The sequence below is a fragment of the Neophocaena asiaeorientalis genome, unplaced genomic scaffold (assembly GCF_003031525.2).
Source record: "Neophocaena asiaeorientalis asiaeorientalis breed wild unplaced genomic scaffold, Neophocaena_asiaeorientalis_V1.1 scaffold725, whole genome shotgun sequence".
Taxonomy (NCBI): Eukaryota; Metazoa; Chordata; class Mammalia; order Artiodactyla; family Phocoenidae; genus Neophocaena; species Neophocaena asiaeorientalis.
The window spans coordinates 67,118-75,568 of record NW_020172823.1 but is presented as its reverse complement, the minus strand read 5'-3'; positions in this window follow the sequence as shown (position 1 = coordinate 75,568).

Below are 8,451 nucleotides of genomic sequence, written 5' to 3'. Positions count from 1 at the left end.
TAATTTGAGAATCTGGTTGTCTATTTCTATGAAAAATATATCTAATAAGAAACTTGGACTCAGAATATATAAAGAATTCTTAAACTCAACAAACAAAAGACAAAAAAATCCAATTAAAAATGGACAAAGGACTTGAATAGGCACTTCTCCAAATATAACTAATTCACTTTGTTATAAATCAGAAACTAACACACCATTGTAAAACAATTATACTCCAATAATGATGTAAAAAAAAGAAAGATCAACACCAGTAAACATTAGGGAAATGCAAATTAGAAACAACAATAAGACACCACTCTATACCCCATAGGACAGCTATATTAAGAAACAAAACCCACAGAACATAAGTGTTGGAAATGTTGGAGAAGATGTTGAGAAACCCTTCTGTATTGCTGCTAGGAATGCAAAAATGGTTCAGCCACTGTGGAAAACAGCATGGTGGTCCCTCAAAACAATTAAGCATAGAATTGATATATGACCCAGCAATTCTACTCCTAGGTATATGCCCAAAATAATTGAATGTAGGGACTCAGACAGATACCTGTACACCAATGTTCACAATAGCTAAAAGGTGGAGACAACCCAAATATCTATTGACAGATGAATGGATAAACAAAATATGGTACATATTGAATATATGCAGTGGAATATTATTTAGCCATAAAAAGAAATGAAATTCTGATACATGCTACAACATGGATGAACCTTGAAAACATTATACTAAGTGAAGGAAGTAAGTAACAAAGGACCACATACTGTATGATTCCATCTATATGAAACATCCAGAATATGAAAATCCATAGATATATAAAGTAGATTAGTGTTTGGCAAGGGCTAGGGAAAAGGGGAAATGGGGCATGACTGCTTATTGGATATGGCGTCTCCTTTTTGGGTGATGAGAATGTTCTGGAACTAGGTATTGGTGATGGTTGTACAAAATTTTATTGTACTAAATGCCACTGAGCTGTACACTTTAAACAGGTTAAAGGGGTGAATTTTATGCTATGTGACTTTTTACACAATAAAAATACAGCTAAAACATGGATGAATCTTGAAGACATTGTGCTAAGTAAAAAAAGACACTTATATGAAATAGGCAGAATAGGTAAGCAACAGGAAATGAAAACAGATTAGTGGTTGCCAGGGGCCATGTGGAGGCGGAATGGGAGTGAGGGCTTAACAGTACAGGATTTCTGAATAATTTGTGAAACTAGATAATGATGATGATTATACAACCTTGTGGATGTACTTAATGCAACTGGATTGTACACTTTAAAATGGGTAAAATGGTAAATTTTATGCTGTCTGTATTTTACCATAATTTTTAAAAATCCACAGTGGAGTCCTTTAAAAGTAATACTGACTTTATCGTGAATATAATATACTTACTGTAGAAATGTAGAAAATACAGAAGAGTATAAACCATAGAGAAAGAAACCTCACATAATCCAGATCATAAGTGCAATCACTACTGCTGATTTTTGCTTTTCTATGCACATACCTTTTAATTATATAATATGTTCTGGACAAAATCATTTTTGAAAATATATTATTTTACTTGACATCATTTCATAAGAATTTTTCCTATGTTATTAAAATATACCTAAACGTTTTTTGAAAGTCAAATGGCAAAATACAAAATATAAACAAATAGAGAAATCAATGAAGCAAGAAGCGGCAGAAGTAGAAAATTTTGGAGGAAGAGGGGTCAAGAGAGTGTGTTTTTAAAATAGGAGAAATAAGGACCCTGCACTGGGAGTCCAAGGAAAGGATTTGCTAATTGTTGGAGGTTCTTTTGGTCATTGTGGGTTTTCACAAACCCATTATGATGTTGAGAAGATTAAACCATGTGGCTGACAAGGTCTTGGTGCTCCGGCCAGATGTCAGGCCTGAGCCTCTGAGGTGGGAGAGCCAATTTCAGGACATTGGACCACCAGAGACCCCCCAGCCCCACATAATATCAATTGGCGAGAGCTCTCCCAGACATCTCCGTCTCAATGCTAACACCCAGCTCCACTCAATGGCCAGCAAGCTACAGTGCTGGACGCCCCATGCCAAAGAACTAGCAAGACAGGAACACAACCCCACCCATTAGAAGAAAGGTGGCCTAAATTCATAATAAGTTCACAGACACCCCAAAACACACCACCAGACAGGGTCCTGCCTACCAGAAAGACAAGATCCAGCCTCATCCACCAGAACACAGGCACCACTCCCTCCACCAGGAAGCCTACACAACCCACTGAAACAACCCTAGCCACTGGGGGCAGACACAGAAAACAATGGGAACTATGAACCTGCAGCCTGTGCAAAGAAGACGCCAAACACAGTAGGTTCAGGAAAATGAGAAGACAGAGAAACACACAGCAGGTGAAGGAGCAAGGTAAAAATCCACCAGACCAAACAAATGAAGATGAAATAGGCAGTCACCCTGAAAAAGAATTCAGAGTAATGATCGTAAACATGATCCAAAATCTTGGAAATAGAATGGAGAAAATACAACAAAGGATTAACAAGGACCTAAAAGAAATAAAGAACAAACAAATAATCAGGAACAACAAAATAAATGAAATTAAACATTCTCTAGAAGGAATCAATAGCAGAATAACTGAGGCAGAAGAAAGGATAAGACATGGAAGATAAAATAATGGAAGTAAATACTGCAGAGCAGAATAAAGAAAAACAGATGAAAAAAACTGAGGACAGACTCAGAGAATTCTGGGACAACATTAAACACACCAACATTTGAAATATATGGGTCCCAGAGGAAGAAGAGAAAAAGAAAGGGACTGAGAAAATATTTGAAGACATTATAGTTGAAAATTTCCCCAATATGGGAAAGGAAATAGTCTGTCAAGCCCAGAAAGCACAGATAGCCCCATACAGGATAAATTCAAGGAGAAACATGCCAAGACACATATTACTCAAACTATCAAAAATTAAATACAAATCAAAATATTAAAAGAAGTAAGGGAAAAGCAACAAATAACATACAAGGGAATCCCCATAAGGTTAACAGCTGAACTTTCATCAGAAACTCTGCAAGCCAGAAGGGTGTAGCAGGACATATTTAAAGTGACAAAGGGGAAAAACCTACAACCAAGATTACTCCACCCAGCAAGGATCTCATTCAGATTCAATGGAGAAATTAAAACCTTGACAGACAAGCAACAGCAAAGAGAATTCAGCACCACCAAACCAGCTTTACAACAAATGCTAAAGGAACTTATCTAGGCAGGAAGCACAAGAGAAGGAAAAGACCTACAATAAGAAACCCCAAAATATTAAGAAAATGGTAATAAGAACATACATATGGAAAATTACCTTAAATGTAAATGGATTAAATGCTCCAACCAAAAGACATAGACTGGCTGAATGGACACAAAAACAAGACCAGTATATATGCTGTCTACAAGAGACCCACTCCAGACCTAGGGACACATGTAGACTAAAAGTGAGGGGATGGAAAAAGATATTCCATGCAAATGGAAATCAAAAGAAAGCTGGAGGAGGAATACTAATATCCGACAAAAGAGACTTTAAAATATATACTATACAAGAGACAAAGAAGGACAATACATAATGATCAAGGGATCAATCCAAGAAGAAGATATAACAATTGTAAATATTCATGCACCCAACAAAGGAGCAGCTCAATACATAAGACAAATGCTAACAGCAGTAAAAGGGGAAATCGACAGTAACACAATCATAGTAGGGGACTTTAACATCCAACTTTCATCAATGGACAGATCATCCTAAATGAAAATAAATAAGAAAACACAAGCTTTAAATGATACAATACACATTATGGACTTCATTGATATTTAAAGCACATTCCATCCAAAAACAACAGAATATAATTTCCTCTCAAGTGCTCATGGAACATTCTCCAGGATAGCTCATATCTTGGATCACAAATCAAGCCTTGGTAAATTTAAGAAAATTGAATCCGTATCAAGTATCTTTTCCAACCACAGTGCTATCAGACTAGATATCAATTACAGGAAAAATTCTGTAAAAAATACAAACAAATGGAGGCTAAACAATACACTACTAAATAACCAAGAGATCACTGAAGAAATCAAAGAGAAAATCAAAAAATACCTAGAAACATATGACAATGAAAACATGATGACCCAAACCTAAGGGATGCAGCAAAAGCAGTTCTAAGAGGGAAGTATATAGCAATACAACCCTACCTCAAGAAACAAGAATCATCACAAATGAACAACCTAACCTTACACCTAAAGCAAGTAGAGAAAGAAGAACAGAAAAACCCCAAAGTTAGCAGAAGGAAAGAAATCGTAAATATCAGATCAGAAATAAATGAAAAGGATATGAAGAAAATGATAGAAAAGATCAATAAAACTAAAAGCTGGTTCTTCGAGAAGATAAACAAAATTGATAAATCATTAGCCAGACTCATTGAGAAAAAAAGGGAGAAGACTTAAGCTAACAGAATTAGAAATGAAAAAGAAATAACAACTGATACTGCAGAAATTCAAAGGATCATGAGAGATTACTACAAGCAACTATATGCCAATATAATGCACAATCTGGAAGAAATGGACACATTCGTAGAAATGCACAACCTTCTGAGACTGAACCAGGAAGAAATGGAAAATATGAACAGACCAATCATAACCCAGAGATAAACCTATGCACATATGGTCACCTTATCTTTGATAAAGGAGGAAAGAATGCACAATGGAGAAAATACAGCCTCTTCAATAAGTGGTGCTGGGAAAACTGGACAGCTACATGTAAAAGAATGAAATTAGAACATTCCCTAACACCATACAGAAAAATAAACTCAAAACGGATTAAAGACCTAAATGTAAGGCCAGACACTATCAAAGTCTTAGTGGAAAACACAGGCAGAACACTCTATGACAGAAATCACAGCAAGATCCTTTTTGACCCACCTCCTAGAGAAATGGAGATTAAAACAAAAATAAATAATTGGGTCCTAATGATACTTAAAAGCTTTTACACAGCAAAGGAAACCATAATCAAGATGAAAAGACAACCCTCAGAATGGGAGAAAATATTTGCAAACAAAGCAACTGACAAAGGATTAATCTCCAATATTTACAAGCAGCTCATGCAGGTCAATATCAAAAACACAAACAACCCAATCCAAAAATGGGCAGAAGACCTATACAGACATTTCTCCAAAGAAGCTATACAAATTGCTAACAAACACATGAACGGATGCTCAACATCACTAATCATTAGAGAAATGCAAATCAAAACTACAATGAGCTATGACCTCACACTGGTCAGAATGGCCATCATCAAAAACTCTACAAACAATAAATGCTGGAGAGGGTGTGGTGAAAAGGGAACCCTCTTGCACTTCTGATGGGAATATAAATTGATACAGCCACAATGGATAATAGTATGGAGGTTCCTTAAAAAACTAAAAATAGACCTACCATGTGACCCAGGAATCCCACTACTGGGTATATATCCTGAGCAATCCATAATTGAAAACGTGTCATGTAGTACAAGGTTAACTGCAGCATTATTTACAATAGGCAGGACATGGAAGCAACCTAAGTGTCCATCAACAGATGAATGGATAAAGAAGATGTGACACATATGTACAATGGAATATTACTCATCCATAAAAAGAAATGACATTGAGTTAGTTGTAGTGAGGTGGATGGATCTAGAGTCTGTCATACCGAGTGATGTAAGTCAGAAAGAGAAAAACAAATACCGTATGCTAACACATATATATGGAATCTAAAAAAAAAGGTTCTGAAGAACCCAGCAGCAGGACAGGAATAAAGACACAGACGTAGAGAATGGACTTAAGGACACAGGGAGGGGGAAGCATAATCTGGGATGAAGTGAGAGAGTAGCATGGACATATATATACTACCAAATGTAAAATAGGTAGCTAGTTGGTAGCAGCCGCATTGCACAGGGCAATCAGCACAGTGCTTTGTGACCACCTAGAAGGGAGGGATTGGGAGCGTGGAATGGAGATGCAAGAGGGAGGGGATATAGGTATATATGTATACATATAGCTGATTCACTTTGTTATACAGCAGAAACTAACACACCATTGTAAAGCAATTTTACTCCAATAAAGATGTTAAAAATGATAAAAAAATAAATACTAAATAAATAAAATAAAATAGGAGAAATAATAGCGTGTTTTATGCTGCTGGAAAGATAACTGATTACAGTGAAATAAACATAATGAAATCATTTTTGGTGAAGATATGTTTATTTGTGTATGTATGTGTATGTGTGTGTCTGTGTAGACACAGACTGCCACTGATATGCCTGGAAGGATATATACCAAAATGTTAGCAGTATTTATCAGTGTTAGTATATGCAATACCTTTCCTAAAAGTTTTTCTTATAATTACCAATTTTTCTACTGTGAGCATATATAACTTAGGTAATAAAAAATAAGTTAAAGGATAGGGAAAATAGACATTCGCAGAAACTTCAATTTAAAAAATTGCAATAGGTGCAAAAAGAACCCAAAACAAACAAACAAAAAACAACAACAAAGGGCTTCTCTGGTGGTGCAGTGGTTGAGAGTTCGCCTGCTAATGCAGGGGACACGGGTTCGTGCCCTGGTCCGGGAAGATCCCACATGCCGCGGAGCGGCTGGGCCCGTGAGCTATGGCCGATGAGCCTGTGCATCCGGAGCCTGTGCTCCGCAATGGGAGAGGCCACAACAGTGAGAGGCCCGCGTACCGCAAAAAAAAAATTGCAATAGGACGTCCCTGGTGGCACAGTGGTTAAGAATCTGCCTGCCAATACAGGGGACATGGGTTTGAGCCCTGGTCTGGGAAGATCCCACATGCCATGGAGCAACTAAGCCCGTGTGCCACAACTACTGAGCCTGTGTGCCACAACTACGGAAGCCCACATGCGTAGAGACTGTGCTACATAACAAGAGAAGCCACCGCAATGAGAAGCCCACACACTGCAATGAAAAGTAGCCTCTGCTTGCCGCAACTAGAGAAAGCCTGCACGCAGCAATGAAGACCCAATGCAGCCATAAATAAATAAATAAATAAATAAAATTTTTAAAATGCAATAGAAAAGAAGTTAAATGATTTTCAGAACAAAGAACATTTCTAAAGCAGCATATGAACTCAGTTAAGAGTATAATCATGAGAACTATCTCACCATTCTTTGTTTCCTCCAATGGAAGGACCAAAATCTGGGACTACCCTAAAACAAAAAAGATGCCTAAAAAATAGAAAGCTTATCTTCCATAATCATTATTTTCAATGGCTACCCTTTCTGCTCTTTGGATATTTTCTAAGTATCAAGAGTGCTGTTTCGCATCACACTTCTATATGTATCCAGATACAGTCTCCTCGATGGAAAGCACAATTATCTTTAATAGTAGTAATAGTGCCCGTACAGCATTTATTATGGACTTACCCAGTAAAATAGATTGTGAATCTTACAGGAGAAATGTGTAGTTAAGGGCTTCTTGGAAGTTTGTCCTTCAAATTGGAGGATAAACCATCTACCCTCGTTAATGCCATTTCAGAATTGGAAACATTTCTAAGAGAACCAATGGGCCTTTCTCACTGTCTTTTACTAACATGGTGGCCTGGTTTAGAATCTAAGTGTGTAAGTCTGAGGATTTGGAGCATTTCTAAGAATATGTGGTGTGTTTAAAATATCCTCTGATTATAAGGCATATTTTATTTAAGTTAAAATTTATTTTTGAATAGTTATTATAAATATGAGGTTAGAAATTCGAAAAGCACACACAAAAGTTCATACAAGTAAGCCTCCAAGTCTCTTTCATATATTTGTCTAACAATAGATTACCCTCCAAAAGAGGCAAGCCACTAACAATGTATAAGGATGCCAGTTTTCCCACCTTTTCTCCAATCCAATTTGTTTCCAAACTTCTTGTTCTTTGCCAATATGATTGATGAGAAACAATATATCATTGTAATTATAATTTTCACTTCTGTTATTATCAGTGAGATGAAAGATTTTCTCATATATTTAAGAAATGTTGATTTGTCTTTTTTATGAACAATCTGTTCACATATTTGCTTATTTTTCTACTGGATTGTTGGTCACTGGTCTTTTCTTTATGATTTCATAGGGGTTTGCTATATATTAAAGAGCTTAGTAAGGCATAGTTTCAAGCATGAAAAGAAGACAGAAAAGGAAAAAAAAACCTATCAAATCTAAATTATGTGTATCCTCCCAAATGTTCATTGCAAAATGTGATATTTAGATTCTCCAGGTTTCTTTCCAAAATGTATTTTTAAAAAATCTTTGCTTCCTTCCTCCATTGAAAATTATACACAGAGCAACTCCCATATGGCAGACTCTAGGCTAAGCCTTGGGGTTACAGACATCAAAGACAAAGACAAACCTAGAGATAGGCCTAGATCTGCAAACAGCAGAAGGTGCCATGGAGTTTTCATGACTCAATGGCCC